The sequence below is a fragment of the Arachis ipaensis genome, chromosome B2 (genome assembly GCF_059453495.1).
Source record: "Arachis ipaensis isolate K30076 ecotype BB chromosome B2, ASM5945349v1, whole genome shotgun sequence".
NCBI lineage: Eukaryota > Viridiplantae > Streptophyta > Magnoliopsida > Fabales > Fabaceae > Arachis > Arachis ipaensis.
The window spans coordinates 89,560,822-89,581,219 of record NC_142437.1 but is presented as its reverse complement, the minus strand read 5'-3'; the positions used below and the strand labels follow the sequence as shown (position 1 = coordinate 89,581,219).

Genomic DNA, 20,398 nt, shown 5'->3' with positions numbered 1-20,398 from the left:
AACTTCAAGAACTCCCTTCTTCATAGGCGTCCCATTATTCACAGGATTCCTTTCAGAAGTGTACATGAACTGGTTATTAGCAACCATGTCAATGAGTTCTTAAGCTTCTGCAGGCGTTTTCTTTAGGTGAATGGATCCACCTGCAGAAGTGTCCAGTGACATCTTTGATAGCTCAGATAAACCATCATAGAATATATCCATGATGGTCCATTCTGAAAGTATGTCAAAAGGACACTTTTTGGTCAACTGTTTGTATCTTTCCCAAGCTTCATAGAGGGATTCACCTTCTTTCTGTCTGAAGGTTTGAACATCAGCTCTAAGCTTGCTCAGCTTTTGAGGAGGAAAGTACTTGGCTAAGAAAGCCGTGACCAGCTTATCCCAAGAGTTCAGGCTGTCTTTGGGTTGAGAATCCAACCATAATCTAGCTCTGTCTCTTACACCAAAAGGGAAAAGCATGAGCCTGTAGACTTCAGGATCTACTCCATTAGTCTTAACAGTATCACATATCTGCAAGAATTCAGTTAAGAACTGAAAAGGATCTTCAAATGGAAGTCCATGAAACTTGCAGTTCTGCTGCATCAGAGAAACTAGTTGAGGTTTTAGCTCAAAGTTGTTTGCTCCAATGGCAGGAATGGAGATGCTTCTTCCATGTAAATTGGAATTAGGTGCAGTAAAGTCACCAAGCATCTTCCTTACATTATTATTATTTTCGGCTGCCATCTCCTTTTCCTGTTCGAAAATTTCTGAAAGGTTTTCTCTGGATTGTTGTAATTTAGCTTCTCTTAATTTTCTCTTCAGAGTCTTTTCAGGTTCTGGATCTGCTTCCACAAGAATGTTCTTATCCTTGCTCCTGCTCATATGACAAAGAAGAAGGCACAGAAAAATAATAATAATAATAGAGATCCTTTATACCACAGTATAGGGATCCCTGTGTGAGTAGAAGAAGAGGGGGAGACAAAGAATGTAATATAATGGAAGAAACACAACTGTGAGGATGGCAGAGATGTGAGATGAGATGTTAGGATATGAATGAATAAATAGAATAAGATGGGGGAGGGATAATTTTCGAAAATTATTTTGAAAAAGAGTTAGTGATTTTCGAAAATGGTTTTTGAAAATTGTTAGTATTTTTTTTCGAAAATTTTTTTTTTAAATTAAAAATAAAAAATAAGAATAATTAGTTAATTAAAAAGAATTTTTTTTTTTGAAAAAGAGGGAAGATATTTTCGAAAATTAGAGAGAGAGAGTTAGTTAGGTAGTTTTGAAAAAGTTAAGAAACAAACAAAAAGTTAGTTAGTTAGTTGAAACAAATTTTTGAAAAGATAAGAAGTTAGGAGGTTAGAAAAGATATTTTGAAATCATATTTTTGAAAAGATAAGATAAGAAGATATTTTTGAAAAGATATGATTGAAATTAGTTTTGAAAAAGATTTGATTTTTAAAATCACAATTAATAACTTGATTCACAAGAAATCATAAGATATGATTCTATAACTTAAAGTTTGAATCTTTCTTAACAAGCAAGTAACAAACTTCAAATTTTTGAATCAAAACATTAATTGATTATGTTATTTTCGAAAATTTGATATAAAAAATAAGAAAAATATTTTTGAAAAATATTTTTGGAATTTTCAAAAATAACTAAGAATTTTGAAAAAGATTTTGATTTTTGAAAAAGATTTTGAAAAAGATAAGATTTTCAAATTGAAAATTTGATTTGACTCATAAGAAACAACTTGATTTTAAAAATTTTTGAAAAAGTCAACTCAAATTTTCGAATTTGATGAGAGAAAAAGGGAAAGATATTTTTTTTATTTTTGAATTTTTATGATGAGAGAGAAAAACACTAAAAAGATGCAATGCATGAAATTTTTAGATCAAAACATGTGATGCATGCAAGAATGCTATGAATGTCAAGATGAACACTAAGAACACTATGAATGTCAAGATGAACATCATAGACACAATTTTGAAACATTTTTAATGCAAAGAAAACATGCAAGACACCAAACTTAGAATTCTTTAATGCTTAGGCACTAAGAATTCAAGAATGCATATGATAAACATGAAAAGACACAAAACAAAAAATCATCAAGATCAAACAAGAAGACTTACCAAGAACAACTTGAAGATCATGAAGAACACCATGAATGCATGAAATTTTCGAAAAATGCAAGATGCACATGCAAATGACACCAAACTTATGATATGACTCAAGACTCAAACAAGAAACACAAAATATTTTTTATTTTTATGATTTTCTAATTTTTTTGTATTGTTATTTTTATTTATTTTTTTTTCAAAAATTATTTAGAAAAAAGAAAAATAAGGATTGAAAATTTTTAATATGAATTCCAGGAATCTTATGCTCTAAAGCTCCAATCAAAGGGTCAGGCATGGCTTGATAGCCAGCCAAGCTTTAGTATGTAACTTAGACATGACACGCCTGACATTCCTTACATTCAACAGTCAATTGGCTAAGAAAGATAAAGAAGCTCTTCTCTTGAGTATAAGAATTGAGACATGGCTTTACAGCCAGCCAGGCTTCAACATGCTTCATAAAACACTAGAATTCATTCTTAAAAATTTTGAAGCTATAGAATAATTTATTTTTGAAAACATTTTTTTTTCGAAAACAAAGGAAAAATTTTTGAAAATTTTTTTTTTTGAAAATATTTTGAAAACAAAACAAAAAGAAAATTACCTGATCTGAGCAACAAGATGAACCTTCAGTTGTCCAAACTCAAACAATCCCCGGCAACGGCGCCAAAAACTTGGTGCACGAAATTGTGATGTCCAGGCTCAAACAATCCCTGGCAACGTGAGCAACTTGGTACGCGTAATTATGATTACACTTTAATTATGTAAAATTCATGGCTCTTTCTTTCCCTGGTAATGGCGCCAAGAACATGGTGCCAATACCATGGTTCACAACTTCGATACAACAAACCAGCAAGTGCACTGGGTCGTCCAAGTAATACCTTACGTGAGTAAGGGTCGAATCCCACGGAGATTGTTGGTCTGAAGCAAGCTATGGTCACCTTGCAAATCTCAGTCAGGCAGATATAAATTGATAATGATGTTTTCAAATATTAAATAATAGAATAGGGATAGAGGTACTTATGTAATTCATTGGTAGGAATTTCAGATAAGCGAATGGAGATGCTTTTCGTTCCTCTGAACCTCTGCTTTCCTGCTATCTTCATCCAATCAGTCTTACTCCTTTCCATGGCTGGCTTTATGTGATACATCACCATTGTCAACGGCTACTTTCGGTCATCTCTCGGGAAAATGATCCAATGCCCTGTCACGGCACGGCTAATCGTCTGGAGGCATCACCCTTGTCAATGGCTTCGTCTTATCCTCTCAGTGAATAATATGCTCACGCACCCTGTCACGGCACGGCTATTCATCTGTCGGTTCTCGATCATGCTGGAATAGGATTTACTATCCTTTTGCGTCTATCACTAACGCCCTGCAATCGCGAGTTTGGAGCTCGTCACAGTCATTCAATCATTGAATCCTACTCGGAATACCACAGACAAGGTTTAGACCTTCCGAATTCTCTTGAATGCCGCCATCATTCTAGCTTACGCCACGAAGATTCTAGTTAGGAGATCTAAGAGATATTCATTCTAGCTTATTTCATGTAGAACGGAAGTGTTTGTCAGGCACGTGTTCATAGGGGAGAATGGTGATGAGCGTCACACATAATCATCACCTTCATCACGTTCTTGGGTGGGAATGGATATCTTAGAAGCGAAATAAGATGAATTGAATAGAAAACAGTAGTACTTTGCATTAATCTTTGAGGAACAGCAGAGCTCCACACCTTAATCTATGGAGTGTAGAAACTCTACCGTTGAAAATACATAAGTGAAAGGTCCAGGCATGGCCGAGATGGCCAGCCCCCTAAACGAGATCACAGGATCAAAATACAATCCAAAGATTTCTAATACAATAGTAAAAGGTCCTATTTATAATAAACTAGCTACTAGGGTTTACATGAGTAAGTAATTGATGCATAAATCCACTTCCGGGACCCACTTGGTGTGTGCTTGGGTTGGGCTTGAGTGTTGCACGTGTAGAGGTCCTTCTTGGAGTTGAACGCCAGCTTTTGTGCCAGTTTGGGCATTCAACTCTGGTTTTGGCTCCTTTTCTGGCGCTGGACGCCAGATTTGGGTAGAAAGCTGGCGTTGAATGCCAGTTTACGTCGTCTATTCTTGGCCAAAGTATGGACTATTATATATTTCTGGAAAGCCCTGGATGTCTACTTTCCAACGCAATTAGAAGCGCGCCATTTCGAGTTCTGTAGCTCCAGAAAATCCACTTTGAGTGCAGGGAGGTCAGAATCCAACAGCATCAGCAGTCCTTTTTCAACCTCTGAATCTGATTTCTGCTCAAGTCCCTCAATTTCAGCCAGAAAATACCTGAAATCACAGAAAAACACACAAACTCATATTAAAGTCCAGAAATGTGAATTTAACATAAAAACTAAAGAAAACATCCCTAAAAGTAACTAGATCCTACTAAAAACATACTAAAAACAATGTCAAAAAGCGTATAAATTATCCGCTCATCACTTATCTCACATTCTCCCCTCTTTTTTCCCTTTTTTTTCTCTCTGATTTTCTCTCTTATTTTGAAAAAAAGAGGAGAGAGAAAAAAGAGGAATATAGAGTGAGAGAAGACTGAGAAAGAAAGAGAAAAGAGAGAAAGAAAGGGCAAAAAGAGGAGAAATAGAGAGAGGAAAGAGAAGAAAGAGAGAGAAAGAAGGGAAGGGGAGAGAGAGAGAGAGAGAGAGAGAGAGAGAAAAATAGGAGAGAGAGAGAGAGAGAAGTGAGGGAGAGAGAAAAAGAGAAGGGAGAGGAGAGAGAGAAACAAAAGGAAAAAGAGAGGGAAAAGAGGGAGAGAGAGAGAGAGAGAGAGAGAGAGAGAGAGAAGGGGGAAGGGAGGGAGAGCGAGGGAGAGGGGAGAGGGGAGAAAAAAGAAAGACAGGGAGAGAGTGAGAGGAAAAGGAGAGAGAGATGAGAGGGAGAACGAGGAGAAGGAGAGAGAGAGAAAGAAAAAGGGGAAGGGGAGAGAAAAAGAAAGGGAGAGTAGAGAGAGAAAGAACAGGGGAGAGAAAGAGAGAGAGAGAGAGAGAGAGAGGAAGAGAGAGGGGAGAAGAGAGAGAGGGAGATGGGGGAAAGAAAAGAGACAGAGAGAGAGGGAGAAATAGAAAGAGGAAGAGAGATGGGAGGAGAGATGGAAGAGGGAGAGGAGAGAAAGAGAGGAGGGAGAGGAGAGAGAGAAAAAGAAAGGGGAAGAGAGGGGGAAAGGAGGGGAGAGAGAGAGAGAGGAGAGGAAGAGGAAGTGAGACGCGAAGGGAAAGGGAGAGAGAGGGAAAGGAGAGAGAGAGAGAGAGAGAGAGAGAGAGAGAGAGAGAGAGAGAAAGGGGAGAAGGAGAGAGAGAAGGAGAGAGAGAGAGAGAGAGAGAGAGAGAAAGGAGGGGAAAAAGAGGAGAGATAGAGAGAGAGAGAGAGAGTGAAGAGAGAGAGAGAGAGAGAAGAAGTATGTAAAAACTAATTTTGGAGTTTAAATAAAACTAGTTTTAATTTGGTTTAAAACTAAACTGAACCATAAAAACTGGTTTTTAATAAACTGGTTTTTATAAAAACTATAGTTTCAGTTCAGTTTTTTATTTAAAAAAACTGGTTTATTTAAAACAGCTTCAGTTCAGTTTCAATTCAGTCTAGTGAAACCAGTTTTTTTGCACACCCCTAATAAAATCTTAGGAATTGGATTGGAATGGTTGGATATTCAAATAGATTATTAGAGTTGAAAAGACTGAAAGATAATAAAAATTAATTAGTAACAATGTTGAAAGTCTCTTGCTAGGTGTTTTAGGACTTGAATCCTTGTGTGTTGCCTTATGTATGAAAACTTAATAATTTAAGCATAAATAAGATAATAAAACATGAATATTGATTTTGAGAAATTGTTTAGTACTTGAAATTTTGAAAAAGGGTTGAGAGGTGTTAGATTTAGATGGAACCCTTATAGGGTGGATAAGAACGATTTTTAAAGGTGTTCTGTCAAAATTTTTTTGAGAATTTTAAATAAATGTAAGCATAAGATTATTAATGAATTGGGTATTCTTATGTTAAAGATTCCAAGTTATGTAATTAAGTTTGGATTTGGTTATCTGGATAGCGTCTAAGTTTAATGGGTTTGGCTTATTTACGATTTTGGGATGGTAAAATAATGAAGAATGAATCGTGGTGTTGATTTGAAGCCGATAGGTGAGTTGATCGCTTTTGAGTTCTTGGCTTCTACCTTTAATTGAATTAGGAGATAAGAGTTGGCTAATGAATCGAGTAGGAGGATTAAATATATTGTAATTTGAATGTAGATGGGATTTGATTCAAAGGTCTAAGTTTTTCTTGTATTTGATTGAGTGAGATTGAAATTTGGTGGGGAGCTTAGCCTAGTAATGTAGTTTAATGGTTGGATTAGTTTGTGCAGTTGACTAGTGAGATGGTCCATTTGAAATTATTAGCAATAACAAATTAAATATATGTTGTTAATCCGACCTATAGCACAGGAAAAAGTGCAATCTTGGAATGGAAAAGAAATAAGTGGCCTTGGAAGAGACCAAAAAGCGCATTGATGCCAACTTCAACCGATAATTCAGATTCACATGGTTAGCTAATGTTGTCATAGTAAAAAAATATAATGGTAAATGGTGCATGTGCGTCGACTTTACTGATCTAAATAAAGCATGTCCTAAAGATGTATACTCTTTACCATCCATTGATGCTTTAGTTGATAATTTATCTGACTTTTGTAACACCCTATCACCCTAAGCTTTACCTCTAGTTGTAAAGTAAAGGATAATAACGTGCCACGACAGTTCTAAACCTCATATAATAACATATATATAAATGGGCAAGTATTAAGTTATAAGGAACGAAACAATCAACTACAATGTATTGAATATCTAAAGTTTTGGTTAGAAGATTCTCACCCAGTGTAGTTTGTAACCACATAGATCCTAAAACTGGAACACGTTCACCTGAAAAATCCCAGTAAGTCTCCATTGGATGGTTGCAGTATGTGATTGCTCAACTTCAATTTCTGAAATGTAGAGTAGAAGTGGACATCGTCTTTGCTTCCGAGATCTAGCAACAGCTTGCGGACTATTAGATCCCCCAATTGAATAGAGATAACAACTGTGTCATCTAAGTTGATCTAATTTGTGTTGAGGTTGGATGGTATGAACGTCATTTTTGGGACGTTGAGAAGCGGTTGAGGATTGTTAATGGTACCTTCCATGGAGAGCACAGCTTGGTAGGTGCGCTTACGAGTAGAGCTTGTAATTCCACCACTAGCAAAGCCCCCATATATACAATTAATGACACCTCAGGGTTGATTAGGTTAGGCATGAGTTGTTTTCTTCTTGTCACGAGAAAATTGTCCAGCAAAAGAGTGGTCGGCTGAATGTGTTGTGTGCTTCTGAATGCCGCCGACATATTTATCCAAGTGTCCCTGTCGTGCTAGTCGTTCTAGCAGGTCTTTGGCTACAACATACTCATTCGTAGTGTGTCCATGTTTTTTATGAAAAGCACCATATTTTGACTTATCCATATTCTTCAAATCTTGATAATTCCCAGCCTTCCGAGGAGGTTTAATGAGTTTTGCATTCAGAATCTCTTTGATTATCTCCTCCCTCTTAATGTTGAATTGTGCATAAGAATCATAACGGGGTGTTAACCAGAAAAGTTTCTTATTGTCCTGAACTTTATCATCGTCTTTATTATTGTGGTTTTTCATTGCCCTTTGAGCTTGACAGAGCTCTTCAATCTCCATTTGACCTTTCGCTTTCTCTCAAAACTTGGCCAAGGTTCTTGGGTTGGCCACGGTTATGGCTTCTTGAAACTTTCCTGGACGAAGTCCGCTCTTAATAGCATGTAAGTGCACCTCTGGGTAGAGATTTGGAATGCTCATTGCTACCTTAGTGAATCGAGTAACGTATTTCCTTAGACATTCATGTTGTTCCTGCTTGATTGTGTTCAAATAATTGGAGTCATGCAAATAAACGGAAGATACAATGAACTGATCTTCAAATAACTTGGTGGTGCACGAAAATTACTTCACAATGTAATTTCGCACAACTAACCAGCAAGTGCACTGGGTCGTCCAAGTAATACCTTACGTGAGTAAGGGTCGAATCCCACGGAGATTGTTGGTTTGAAGCAATCTATGGTTATCTTGCAATTCTCAGTCAGAAAGTCAATTATATTTATTAGTTGAATTGTGAATAAACAAGAGAGCATGGATTAAAGGTTACTTGTTATGCAGTAATGGAGAATATGTTGGAGTTTTGGAGATGCTTTGTCTTCAGAATCTCTGCTTTCCTCTGCCTTCTGATTCACGCACGCACGTCCTCCTATGGCAAGCTGTGTGTAGGTGGATCACCATTGTCAATGACTACCATCCATCCTTCCAGTGAAAAGGGTCCAGGTGCGCTGTCACCGCACGGCTAATCATCTGCAGGTTCTCAGTCGTACCGGAATAGGATTTACTATCCTTTTGCGTCTGTCACTACGCCCAGCACTCGCGAGTTTGAAGTTCGTCACGGCCATCCAATCCCAAAATCCTACTCGGAATACCACAGACAAGGTTTAGACTTTCTGGATTCTCATGAATGCCGCCAATGGATTCTAGCTTATACCACGGAGATTCTGATTAAGGAATCTAAGAGATATTCATTCAGTCTGATGTAGAACGGAGGTGATTGTCAGACACACGTTCGTGTATTGAGGAAGGTGATGAGTGTCACTGATCATCACCTTCACCATAGTTAGGCGCGAATGGATATCTTAGATACGAACACGCATGTTTGAATAGAAAACAGAAGTACTTGCATTAATTCATCGAGGCACAGCAGAGCTCCTCACCCCCAACAATGGAGTTTAGAGACTCATGCCGTCAAAGAGCACAAAATTCAGATCTAAAATGTCATGAGATACAAAATAAATCTCTAAAAGTTGTTTAAATACTAAACTGGTAACCTAGGTTTACAGAAAATGAGTAGACTATGACAGATAGTGCAGAAATCCACTTCTGGGGCCCACTTGGTGTGTGCTGGGGCTGAGACTAAAGCTTCTCACGTGCCTGGGCTGTTTTGGGCATTCAACGCCAGGTTGTAACCTGTTTCTGGCGTTGAACTCCACTTTGTAACTTGTTTCTGGCGCTGGACGCCAGACAGCAGCATGGAACTGACGTTGAACGCCAGTTTACGTCGTCTATCCTTGAGCAAAGTATGGACTATTATATATTGATGGAAAGCCCTGGATGTCTACTTTCCAACGCAATTAGAAGAGCACAATTTGGACTCATGTAGCTCCAGAAATTCCATTTTGAGTACAGAGAGGTCAGAATCCAACAGCATCAGCAGTCCTTATTTAGCCTGAATCAGATTTTTGCTCAGCTCCCTCAATTTCAGCCAGAAAATACCTGAAATCACAGAAAAACATACAAACTCATAGTAAAGTCCAGAAATATGAATTTTTCCTAGAAACTAACGAGAATAAACTAAAAACTAACTAAAATATACTAAAATCTATATGAAATTAACCCCAAAAAGCTTATAAAATATCCGCTCATCACAACACCAAACTTGAACTGTTGCTTGTCCTCAAGCAACTAGACAAATAAAATAGAAGACTAATAATTCAAGAAGCAATAATATCTCAGAGTTTTTGAGTGAAGCTCAGATTCTAATTAGATGAGCGGGACTAGTAACTTTTTGCTTCCGAACAGTTTTGGCATCTCACTTTATCCATTGAAGCTCAGAGTGATTGGCATCTATAGGAACTTAGAATTCAGATAGTGTTATTGATTCTCCTATTTCAGTATGATGATTCTTGAACACAGCTACTTTATGAGTCTTGGCCGTGGTCCTAAGCACTTTGTTTTCCAGTATTACCACCGGATACATAAATGCCACAGACACATAATTGGGTGAACCCTTTTAGATTGTGACTCAGCTTTGCTAAAGTCCCCAATTAGAGGTGTCCAGGGTTCTTAAGCACACTCTTCTTTTTGCTTTGGACCTTGACTTTAACCGCTCAGTCTCAAGTTTTCACTTGACACCTTCACGCCACAAGCACATGGCTAGGGACAGCCTGGTTTAGCCGCTTAGGCCAGGATTTTATCCCTTAGGCCCTCCTATCCACTGATGCTCAAAGCTTTGGGATCCTTTTTATTTACCATTGCCTTTTAGTTTTAAGAGCTTTTGGCTTTTTTTGCTTGCTTTTCTTTTTCTTTCTATTTTTTTCTGCAAGCTTTGTTCTTTGCTGCTTTTTCTTGCTTCAAGAATCATTTTTATGATTTTTTAGATTATCAATAACATGTCTCATGTTCATCATTCTTTCAAGAGCCAACATATTTAACAGTCTTAAACATCAAATTCAAAAGATATATGCATTGTTCAAGCATTCATTCAGAAGACAGAAAGCATTGCCACCACATGTTACTAATTAGAATTTTTCTTATTAAAACTCGAATTTTATTGCCTCTTATTCAAAAGATCTGCTATTTTATTCATGTTTGTTGATGATGAGAAAAATAGACTATAACTTAATTGGAGATAAAATCAAAATAGACACTAATTACTACTATATGACTCCTAAGGTAAACTCCTATAACGACAACTATCACAGAGTTAAAGCAGAAATTGGAATTTAACAACCTTTGTTCTAGGAAGTGGATGTTCTTCGGATCTGTGGGGTGCTTGGTCCTTCAAGAGATAACTTCTGGCGCTTTAATTCCCTCAAGTCACGCCATTGCTCTTCCTGTTCTTTAATCAAATAGCAAAGAATTTGACTTTGTTCCTTCTGTTCCTTTATTATTTGTTCCATAGCTTCTTGCATATTGGTAACTGATGTTTCAAGATACTCCCAATATTCAGATTGAGGGATTTCTGGGAGAAATTCCTGTGTTTTCTTCCTGATGGGGTCATCCTGTGCTTGTTGTTTTTCCATTTATGCTTTGGTGATTAGTTTCTCAATTGAGATATACTCAGTTACTCCCATCCTTACTCTAGCGTCCTTGCAGAGCAGAGCAATCAAGCTTGGGTAAGCCAACCTAGCCTCTTTAGAATTTTTGTTAGCAATTTTGTAGAATTCAGTTGAAATCAGTTGATGAACTTCCACTTCTTTTTCCATCATGATGCAATGGATCATCACTGCTCTTTTAACAGTGACTTCAGAACGGTTGCTAGTGGGCAGCAGGGAATGCCCAATGAAGTCCAGCCAGCCTCTGGCCACTGGTTTGAGATCTTTTCTTTTGAGTTGATTAGGAACACCCTTCGTGCTGGTGGTCCACCTGGCTCCAGGGATGCATATGTCTTCTAGAATCTTATCCAGGCTCTTGTTTGTTCTCATCATTCTCCTATTGAAGGAGTCTGGATCATCTTTCAGCTGAGGTAGCTTTAAGATCTCTCTGATCTTGTCAGGGTGGGTATGAATAATCTTTCCTCTGACCACGGTTCGATAGTCATAGATATCAGATCCAGATAGTCTTTGCCTGTCTGTATGCCACATATTAGCATAGAACTCCTGGACCATATTCCTTCCCACTTTTGTTTCAGGATTGGCTAGGATCTCCCAGTTCCTGATTCGGATTTGCTCCTGGATCTCCGGATATTCGTCTTCTTTCAGATCGAATCTAACTTTCGGGATCACTGATCTTAGACCCATTATTTTATGATAATGGTCTGAATGTTCTTTAGATAAGAACTTCCCTTGATTCCAAAGTGGTTTTGGAACGCTCTCTTTCTTGCCTCTTGAAGTGGGTTGTTTTCCCTTAGGAGCCATGCTCTTAGTGATCACGGATAAACACACCAAACTTAGAGGTTTGCTTGTCCTCAAGCAAAAGAAAAGAAAGGAGAGGGATAGAAGGAGAGCTAGGTGCAATTGTTGATGGAGGAGGGTGGAGGCCGAACCCATATATAAAGGGAGGGGGGGTGGGTTCGAAAATTTTGAAAAGATATGATAAAAAGATTGATTTGGAAAAGATAAGATAGAAGATATGATGAGAGAGGATATAGTTTAAAATTGAAAAGATATGAAAAATTTTTGAAAAAGATAAATCTAGATTTTGAAAAAGATAATGTGGAGATTTGAAAAAGATATTAGTTGAAAAAAATAGATTTGTTTTGAAAATTTGAAAAAGAGTTGGATTGAATTTGAAAAAGAGGGTTTGTGCTTATGGATTAAGATACATTTGATATTTTTAAGGTAAGGTTTTTAGAAATTAGGGATTTTAGAAATCAGGGTTCTTAACATGTTTATGCAAGAAATCATGAATTGAAGCATGAAAATTAAGATTAAAATGAAAAATATGAAGAAAAAATGGATTTACCTCCTCCCCACTATCCTGGCGTTTGAACGCCCAAACGCTGCATGTTTTGGGCGTTCAACGCCCAAATGCTGCCTCTCCTGGGCGTTCAACGCCCAGCTGCTGCTTCTTTCTGGCGTTGAACGCCAGGAAGTCCTTTGTTACTGGGCGTTTTTCTGAACGCCCAGAATGCTGTAAATCTGGCGTTAAACGCCCAGAAAGAGCTTCTTTCTGGCGTTTAACGCCCATATGGCTATCCTTACTGGCGTTCAACGCCCAGTGGATGCTTCTGTTGGGCGTTGAACGCCCAAAACAGACTTTTACTGGCATTTTCTTGCCAGTGAGCTCTTTTTCTCTGTTTTGTGTGCAGAATCCTTCTGTAACCCTGTGAATTTATACAATTGACTCTTTACCTTAGGATCAGTGAACTTTATATAAACAAATAAAAATATAAATAGGGCAAAATGCTTAGAGGATTGATGCCCCATGGCTGGGTTGCCTCCCAGCAAGTGCTTCTTTATTGTCTTTAGCTGGGCCTTGCTGAGCTTTTAGTCTAGCTTCAGCTTTGAGCACTCCTGCTCAATATTGCCTTCAAGATAGTGCTTGATTCTCTGTCCATTGACAATGAACTTCTTATCAGAATCACTATCTTGAAGCTCCACATAACCATATGGTGATACACTTGTAATCACATATGGTCCCCTCCACCGGGACTTCAGTTTCCCGGGGAATAGCCTGAGCCTAGAGTTGAACAACAGAACCTTTTGTCCTGGTTCAAAGATTCTAGATGACAGCTTTCTGTCATGTCACTTTTTTTATTTTTCTTTATAAAGCTTGGCATTTTCGAAAGCATTGAATCTGAATTCCTCTAGCTCATTTAGCTGAAGCAATCTTTTTTCTCCAGCTAATCTGGCATCAAAGTTCAGGAATCTGGTTGCCCAGTAGGCTGTATGTTCCAGTTCCACGGGCAGGTGACATGCCTTACCATAGACCAGTTGGTATGGAGAGGTCCCTATAGGAGTCTTGAATGCTGTTCTGTATGCCCACAGAGCATCATCCAAGCTTCTTGCCCAATCCTTTCTACGGGTATTTACAGTCCGTTCTAGGATTCTTTTTAGCTCTCTGTTAGAGACTTCAGCTTGTCCATTAGTCTGTAGATGATATAGAGTCGCCACCTTGTGGCGAATCCCATACCGGACCATGGCAGAATAAAGCTGTTTGTTGCAGAAGTGAGTGCCCCCATCACTGATTAGTACTCTAGGGACCCTAAACCTGCTGAAGATATATTTCTAGAGGAACTTCAGCACTGTTTTAGTATCATTGGTGGGTGTGGCAATGGCCTCAACCCATTTTGATACATAATCAACTACCACCAGAATATAAGTGTTTGAGAATGATGGTGGGAAAGGTCCCATGAAGTCAATTCCCTATACGTCAAACAACTCAATCTCCAGGATTCCTTGTTGAGGCATGGCGTAACCATGAGGCAGGTTACCAGCTCTTTGGCAACTGTCACAGTTACGTACAAACTCTTGGGAATCTTTATAGAGTGTGGGCCAATAGAAGCCACATTGGAGGACCTTGGTGGCTGTTCGCTCTCCTCCGAAATGGCCTCCATATTGAGATCCATGGCAATGCCATAGGATCCTCTGTGCTTCTTCTCTAGGAACACACCTACGGATTATTCCGTCTGCACATCTCTTAAAGAGATAGGGTTCATCCCACAAGTAGTATTTTGCATCAGTGATTAATTTTTTCTTTTGTTGCCTGTTGTACTCTTTGGGTATGAACCTTGCAGCTTTATAGTTTGCAATATCGGCAAACCATGGTGTTTCCTGAATGGCAAATAAATGCTCATCCAGAAAAGTCTCAGAGATCTCAAGAGAGGGGAGGGACGTCCCTTCTACTGGCTCTATCCGGGACAGATGATCAGCCACTTAGTTTTCTGTCCATTTTCTGTCTCTTATTTCTATATCAAACTCTTGCAGAAGAAACACCCATCTGATGAGCCTGGGTTTTGAATCCTGCTTTGTGAGTAGATATTTAAGAGCAGCATGGTCAGTATACACAATCACTTTTGATCCTACTAAGTATGATCTGAACTTGTCAATGGCGTAAACCACTGCAAGTAATTCTTTTTCTGTGGTTGTGTAATTTTTCTGGGCATCATTTAAAACGCGACTAGCATAATAAATGACGTGCAGAAGCTTGTCATGCCTCTGTCCCAATACTGCACCAATGACGTGATCACTGGCATCACACATTAGCTCGAATGGTAATGTCCAGTCTGGTGCAGAAATAATTGGTGCTGTGACCAGCTTAGCTTTCAGCGTTTCAAACGCCTGCAGACACTCTGTGTCAAACACAAATGGCCTGTCAGCAGCTAGCAGATTACTCAGAGGTTTTGTGATTTTTGAAAAATCCTTTATGAACCTCCTATAGAATTCTGCATGCCCCAGAAAGCTTCTGATTGCCTTAACATTGGCAGGTGGTGGTAATTTTTCAATTACTTCTATTTTTGCTTGATCCAACTCTATTCCCTTGTTTGAGATTTTATGCCCAAGGACAATCCCTTCAGTCACCATGAAGTAACATTTTTCCCAGTTAAAACTAGGTTGGTCTCTTGGCATCTCTTTAGAACAAGTTTTAGGTGATCAAGACAGGAGCTGAATGAGTCTCCATATACTGAGAAGTCATCCATGAAGACTTCCAGAAATTTTTCCACCATATCAGAGAAAATAGAAAGCATGCATCTCTGGAAGGTTGCAGGCGCATTACACAGCCCAAATGGCATCCTTCTATAAGCAAACACTCCAGATGGACATGTGAATGCTGTTTTCTCTTGATCCTGGGGATCTACTGCAATCTGGTTATAACCTGAGTAGCCATCCAGAAAGCAGTAATAATCATGACCTGCCAGTCTTTCTAGCATCTGGTCTATGAATGGTAAAGGAAAATGATCCTTTCTGGTGGCTGTATTGAGCCTTCTGTAGTCAATACACATGCGCCACCCTGTAACTGTTCTTGTAGGAACCAGTTCATTTTTTTCATTATGAATCACTGTCATGCCTCCCTTTTTTGGGACGACTTGGACAGGGCTCACCCAGGGGCTATCAGAAATAGGATAAATAATCCCAGCCTCTAGTAATTTGGTGACCTCTTTCTGCACCACTTCCTTTATGGCTGGATTTAGCCGCCTCTGTGGTTGAACCACTGGTTTAGCATTATCCTCTAATAAGATTTTGTGCATGCATCTAGCTGGGCTTATGCCCTTAAGGTCACCTATGGACCACCCAAGAGCTGTCTTGTGTGTCTTTAGCACTTGAATAAGTGCTTCCTCTTCCTGTGGGTTTAAGGCAGAGCTTATAATCACTGGAAAAGTGTCACCTTCTCCCAGAAATACATATTTCAGGGATGGTGGTAATGGTTTGAGCTCGGGTTTAGGAGGTTTTTCCTCTTCCAGAGGAAATTTCAGAGGCTCTTTAATCTCCTCTGAATCCTCCAAATCAGGCTGAACATCTTTAAAGATGTCTTCCAACTCTGATTCGAGACTCTGAGCCATGTTGATCTCTTCTACCAAAGAGTCAATAAGATCAACTTTCATGCAGTCTTTTGATATGTCTGGATGCTGCATGGCTTTGACAGCATTCAACTCAAACTCATCATCATTGACTCTCAGGGTTATTTCCCCTTGTTGGACATCAATGAGGGTTCGTCCTGTTGCTAGGAAGGGTCTTCCTAGAATGAGAGTAGCACTCTTGTGCTCCTCCATTTCCAGTACTACAAAGTCAGTGGGAAAGGCGAATGGCCCAACTCTGACAATCATGTCTTCAATCACGCCTGATGGGTATTTAATGGAGCCATCAGCAAGTTGGAGACATATTCGGGTTGGTTTAACTTCTTCAGTTAAGCCAAGCTTTCTGATAGTGGATGCAGGTATTAGGTTGATGCTTGCCCCAAGATCGCATAAAGCTGTCTTGGTGTAATTACCTCCTAATATGCATCGTATCAGAAAACTCCCAGGGTCTTTAAGCTTTTCAGGAAAGCTTTCTAGAATGACTGCACTGCATTCTTCAGTGAGGAGAACTCTTTCTGTTTCTCTCCAATCCTTTTTATGACTCAAGATCTCTTTCATGAACTTGGCATAAGAAGGTATTCGATCAAGTGCCTCTGCAAATGGAATCTTTATTTCAAGAGTCCTGAGATAATCTGCAAAGCGAGCAAATTGCTTATCTTGCTCCTCTTTCCGGAGTTTTTGAGGATAAGGTATCTTGGCTTTATATTCCTCAACCTTAGTTGCTGTAAGTTTATTGCCTACAGAAGTGGTTGAAGAAGCCTTTTTAGAGGGGTTGTCATCAGCACTTGTGCGTGTCTGATCCCTCACTGGTAGTTGAGTGCCAGAGTTAGAAGCTGGAGTGACGTTAGACGCCAACTCCTTGTCTGTTCCTGGCGTCTGAACGCCAGAACAGTGCCCATTTTGGGCGTTCAACGCCAGATCCTGCCCATTTTGGGCGTTCAACGCCAGATCCTTGCTTGTTTCTGGCGTTGAACGCCAGTCCTTGCTTGTTACTGGCGTTGAACGCCAGTCTTGGGCATGGTCTGGCCGTTCAGCGCCAGCCTTCCACCAGACTGCTGGCATTTTAACGCCAGAATTACTTTTCCCTGGGCTCTTATTGTCCTCAGGTGAATTTTGGGTGGTTTGCTCATTTCTTGGTTTCCTACTGCCTTGAAGTGGGGTATTTAGTGCTTTTCCACTTCTTAATTGGATTGCTTGGCATTCCTCTGTTATTTGTTTTGACAACTGCTGCTTTGTTTGCTTTAATTGTACTTCCATGTTTATATTAGCCATCCTTGTCTCTTGTAGTTTATCCTTGAATTCAGCTAACTGCTTTGTTAGAAAATCCAATTGTTGATTGAATTCAGCAGCTTGCTCAGTAGGACTGAGTTCAGCAGTTACTGTTTTAGCCTCTTCTTTCATGGAAGAGTCACTGCTTAGGTACAGATGCTGATTTCTAGCAACTGTATCAATGAGCTCTTGAGCTTCTTCAATTGTCTTTCTCATGTGGATAGATCCACCAGCTGAGCAATCTAAAGAGATCTGAGCTCTTTCTGTAAGCCCATAATAGAAGATGTCTAACTGAACCCACTCGGAAAACATTTCAGAGGGGCATTTTCGTAGCATCTCTCTGTATCTCTCCCAGGCATCATAAAGAGATTCATTATCTCCTTGTTTAAAGCCTTGGATGTCCAGCCTTAGCTGTGTCATCCGTTTTGGAGGAAAGTATTGATTCAGGAATTTTTCTGTCAGCTGTTTCCATGTCCTTATGCTAGCCTTAGGTTGATTATTTAACCACCTCTTGGCTTGGTCTTTTACAGCAAATGAAAACAGTAATAATCTGTAGACATCCTGATCTACTTTCTTAACATGTACTGTGTCAGCAATTTGTAAAAACTGTGCCAGAAACTTTGTAGGTTCTTCCTGTGGAAGACCGGAATATTGGCAGCTTTGCTGCACCATGATAATGAGCTGAGGATTCAACTCAAAGCTACTGACTCCAATGGAGGGTATGCAGATACTACTCCCATATGAAGCAGTAGAGGGGTTAGCATATGACCCCAGAGTCCTCCTGGACTGTTCATTTCCACTTAGATCCATGATGGAGAAAGGGAGATGATGTAAAATAAAAAAAAAAATATTTTTATTTATTTCTTTGTTTATTTATTTCGAAAATGAAATAAATTAAAATAAAATAAATAAAAATGATTGAAAATTTTCGAAAAAATGAGGAGAGAGAAAGTGGTTAGGATGTTTTGAAAAGGATATGATGATTTTTGAAAAAGGTTTTAAATTTTGAAATAAAAATCTGAATTTTAAAGGAAAATTTCGAAAATTTGCTTTAAAATAGAGAGAAAAGATATTTTTGAATTTAAAGAGGAGAGAGAAAAACAATAAGATAGCACAAGATTTAAAATTTTTAGATCTAATGCTCCTTGTTTTTAAAAATTTTGGAGGGAAAACACCAAGGAACACCAAACTTAAAAATTTTAAGATCAAGACACAAGGAAAACTCAAGAACACTTTGAAGACTCACAAGAACGCAAGAACACGAAGAAAGAACACCAAACTTAAAATTTTTAGAAAACCAAACCAAAATTTTCGAAGACCAAAGGGAAATCAACAAGAAAACACCAAACTTAAAGTTTTGCACAAAATTTAATAGAGAAATTATTATTTATGAAAAAGAAGATTTTGAAAAGAATATAAAAGATTCTAACCCAATTACCAAGAACACAGACTAACGCTCTAGCCAAATTAGTTATGAATGTAACACTTGTTTTGAAGAAGTATTTTTTTAACCAAGAACAATAATAAGAGACTCTAAACCAAAAAGAAAATTACCTAATCTGAGCAACAAGATGAACCGTCAGTTGTCCAAACTCGAACAATCCCCGGCAACGGCGCCAAAAACTTGGTGCACGAAAATTACTTCACAATGTAATTTCGCACAACTAACCAGCAAGTGCACTGGGTCGTCCAAGTAATACCTTACTGAGTAAGGGTCGAATCCCACGGAGATTGTTGGTTTGAAGTAATCTATGGTTATCTTGCAATTCTCAGTCAGAAAGTCAATTATATTTATTAGTTGAATTGTGAATAAACAAGAGAGCATGGATTAAAGGTTACTTGTTATGCAGTAATGGAGAATATGTTGGAGTTTTGGAGATGCTTTGTCTTCAAAATCTCTGCTTTCCTCTGCCTTCTGATTTACGCACGCACGTCCTCCTATGGCAAGCTGTGTGTAGGTGGATCACCGTTGTCAATGGTTACCATCCATCCTTCCAGTGAAAAGGGTCCAGGTGCACTGTCACCGCACGACTAATCATCTGTAGATTCTCAGTTGTACCGGAATAGGATTTACTATCCTTTTACGTCTGTCACTACGCCCAGCACTCGCAAGTTTGAAGTTCGTCACGGCCATCCAATCCCAAAATCCTACTCGGAATACCACAGACAAGGTTTAGACTTTTCGGATTCTCATGAATGCCGCCAATGGATTCTAGTTTATACCACGGAGATTCTGATTAAGGAATCTAAGAGATATTCATTTAGTCTGATGTAGAACGGAGGTGATTGTCAAACACATGTTCGTGTATTGAGGAAGGTGATGAGTGTCACTGATCATCACCTTCGCCATAGTTAGGCGCGAATGGATATCTTAGATAGGAACACGCATGTTTGAATAGAAAACAGAAGTACTTGCATTAATTCATCGAGGCACAGCAGAGCTCCTCACCCCCAACAATGGAGTTTAGAGACTCATGCCGTCAAAGAGTACAAAATTCATATCTAAAATTTCATGAGATACAAAATAAATCTCTAAAAGTTATTTAAATACTAAACTGGTAACCTAGGTTTACAGAAAATGAGTAGACTATGACAGATAGTGTAGAAATCCACTTCTGGGGCCCACTTGGTGTGTGCTGGGGCTGAGACTAAAGCTTCTCACGTGCTTGGGCTGTTTTGGGCGTTCAACGTCAGGTTGTAACCTGTTTCTGGCGTTGAACTCCACTTTGTAACTTGTTTCTGGCGCTGGACGCCAGACAGCAGCATGGAACTGGCGTTGAACGCCGGTTTACATCATCTATCCTTGAGCAAAGTATAGACTATTATATATTGCTGAAAAGCCCTGGATGTCTACTTTCCAACGCAATTGGAAGCGCGCCATTTGAACTTCTGTAGCTCCAGAAATTCCATTTTGAGTGCAGAGAGGTCAGAATCCAACAGCATCAGCAGTCCTTTTTCAGCCTGAATCAGATTTTTGCTCAGCTCCCTCAATTTCAGCCAGAAAATACCTGAAATCATAGAAAAACACACAAACTCATAGTAAAGTCCAGAAATATGAATTTTGCCTAGAAGCTAATGAGAATAAACTAAAAACTAACTAAAATATACTAAAATCTATATGAAATTAACCCCAAAAAGCGTATAAAATATCCGCTCATCACTTGGC

General features: G+C 38.9%; 1 non-coding gene across 1 annotated transcript; it reads left to right on the top strand.

Moving 5' to 3' along the window:
• Positions 1 to 220: 220 nt before the first annotated feature.
• LOC148574787 (small nucleolar RNA R71) lies at positions 221 to 324 on the top strand. Its single transcript, XR_015905902.1, has one exon. It is a non-coding gene; the product is annotated as a small nucleolar RNA R71 (small nucleolar RNA).
• The last annotated feature ends 20,074 nt before the right edge of the window (positions 325 to 20,398 follow it).